Source organism: Vombatus ursinus, unplaced genomic scaffold (genome assembly GCF_900497805.2).
Source record: "Vombatus ursinus unplaced genomic scaffold, bare-nosed wombat genome assembly UNPS02014962.1, whole genome shotgun sequence".
Lineage (NCBI taxonomy): Eukaryota > Metazoa > Chordata > Mammalia > Diprotodontia > Vombatidae > Vombatus > Vombatus ursinus.
The window spans coordinates 3,148,624-3,151,531 of NW_020954740.1; positions in this window are offsets into that span (position 1 = coordinate 3,148,624).

Consider the following 2,908-nt stretch of genomic DNA (forward strand, 5'->3'; position numbering starts at 1 on the left):
TAATTTTTATTATTTTCTACAAAATCTGAAATTTCTGATTCTGAAACCAAATTCACCAAATGTCAGTGAATTAGAAAAACCCACTTTTGAGGGGGTCAGGACATCCATCTGTAGTTTTTTCTGATCTTTCTATATAAATTAATTGTCCATGGAAGCATTAGACAGTATATATTTTACAATCTTTTATTTTTCATCATGCATTGTTGATCATCTATGTTACAGTGCAAATGTGTTGAAAAGTCAAAAGACATCTAAATATCCTTCTACTACAATGCTCCAGGAATAGAGTTCCAAACTAAAATGAGTGATTTCTTTGATGGCAACATGTAGTTTTTCAATTATCTTTTCCATGTTGTAGTAGGTGGATAGCATCACCAAAGAGACTCAATGAAAGACAGAGACAAAGAGAAACAGAGGGAGACAAATATAAACTGACAGAGATAGAGACAGAGACAGAGAGACAGAATAAATGAATTATCTTCTCACTTCACCTTTTAAGGTCTAATTTATCCAAGATTTTAAAACCAGTAGTTTGATGTTAACATCTTTTATAACTCTCAGGGCAAACAGATGGCAAAGCAATATTAACAATGACACTATATATATACACACAAAATGAACTGGTGTTCTTCCCTAGTTAAGAGGCTGTCAGCATTTTCATTATAAACCCCAGTTTTCAAGGGTCTGTAATTCAGCAGCTTTAAATAACATCTGGCTGAAACTTGGTGTACAAAAATAATGATTTTTGAGTAAAAATTAGTATAATTAGTGTGAACACTTTTAAAGGCACAGGGAGATCAATTTTGTCTATGCCAGAAATAAACAACTGCCATTAATTTGAATTCATAAACTTTTGACCCCTAAGCATGTCCCAGAATCTCTGAAAAAGTTGTCTCTCTGCCTCTACTACCTTTCCTCTCAGTTCTTTTTTTAGCTCATTGAAGTATGATTTCTTTCTTCTCCACTATTGAAAATGATTTCCTAAAAGACACCAGTAACATCCTAATTTTCAAAGTCAATGATCTGTTATCAGTGCTTGGCTTTCTTGACAGTAATGACCCACTCTTCCTTTTTGATGCTTGACACATTTTTTAACTCACATAGTGGATCCATCGACCAATTGTTCTTCCTTCCATACTGACTTCTCTTGTTTGTCCCACCCCCTTACAATAAGTACTCATAAAGGTTCCTTTCTTAGTCTATTCAACATACGTCTTAATAGAAACCTCTTTCAACAAAATATCCTCAATTATCACCTCTATGTGGATGACTATGTGGATGAATCTAAATCTCTAGGTATAATCTCTCTCCTAACACTAGGTATAATCTCTCTTCAACTGTCTGAAACTGAACATGTGGGCCCACTTCCAAATGTTCCTCTTCTTTTTACCTGTTTAGCTTTGCTAAAAGTAATAAGCCTCTTCCTAATCACCCAAGCTCATGAACCCATTTCTATTTCTTTGTCTCACATGCTAAATCAATTTCTAAGTCCAATCAATTATAGTTCCTTAATCTCTCTCAAATACTTGCCTTCTTTTTTCATCTCCACTGTCATTATGCTGGTTCAGGCCCCATTAACTTTTATTTGGACTATTTCAATGGCTTACTAATAAGTCCCTCTGCCTTTACTCTCTGTACCATCCATTTTCAGACTGGTTTTCCTGATCCACAGATGCATATCACTCTACTGATTGAACATATTTAATGACTACTGTGAAATCTGAATTTATGTAAAGTCAGAATACATTGTTACACCAGAATTCAAAGTTCTCTACATTCATTCTCCAATTTACATTTCCATCCCAAATTTACCTGGTTCTCACATTCCAGGCATTTGCTACCTGGCTCCTCCTTTTGTTTTCCTACTCTGTAACTACACTGTCTATCCGTGTTCTCTTTCTATTGGCAACATACCTGGTTGTCAAAGAATATATCAAGTTCCCTCTCCTTCATTAAGCCAAGTCAGAAATTATGTTTCCCTTATCTGACCACATATAACTTTATAATCCTCTAATCCATTTAACATACTTTAATTTATTTAGTTATTTAATCAAATATTATGTAGATTTACATATATATGTATAATATTAGATGAAAAGATTGTTGTGTGCAAGGATACTGCCATATTTATCATTGCATTATTTCTAGGTACCTTGGATAGCCCTATAGGTACCTCTATTACCCATATAAAATGCATATGACTTATTTGGTAAATGATGGAATGAATTAGTGTTTGTGCATGGGAAGGGTAACTTTTTAAATTAAATTTAGCTTTACTTCATATTATGTTTTGTTAAAATTATGTGTCAAGGCCTTTAAATTCATTTTGTCCCTTGTTTAAAAAATATTAGCTTTATCTTCCTCAGGCTTTGCATTATTTTGAGAGTCAAAAATCAGAAATGAGAGTCTTAAAGGCAAAAAAATGGCTGCTAGAATAGATTAAAATATTTTCTATGTATTACTAGAATTGGTCTGCTTCTAAACAGGTAATGATGATAAAAGTTTCTTTCAAGGTCAACAATAACAAAAACATAACAATTTTAAGGTGATCATTTGACTATTGTAACTAGATGTCAAAACTAAGGCAAAACAGACAAATATATACAATTGAAGAGACATATCAAATGCAGGTTGAAACAAAGATCTCAACTTTGTCCTTTAAGAATTATAATGACTAATATATATCTAAGTAACAAAAATATGACTGGAAAGACCTGTATCTATTAGCACCAATACTGATGTTATGTTATGTTATCTATCTACCATACCATCAACTAGGTGGTACAGTAGATAGGATGTCAGGTCTAAAGTCAAGAAGATCTGAGTTCAAATATGGCCTCAAACACTTCCTAGCTCTGTGACAAGTCACTTAACCTTGTTTGTCTCAGTTTCTTCATCTGTAAAATGA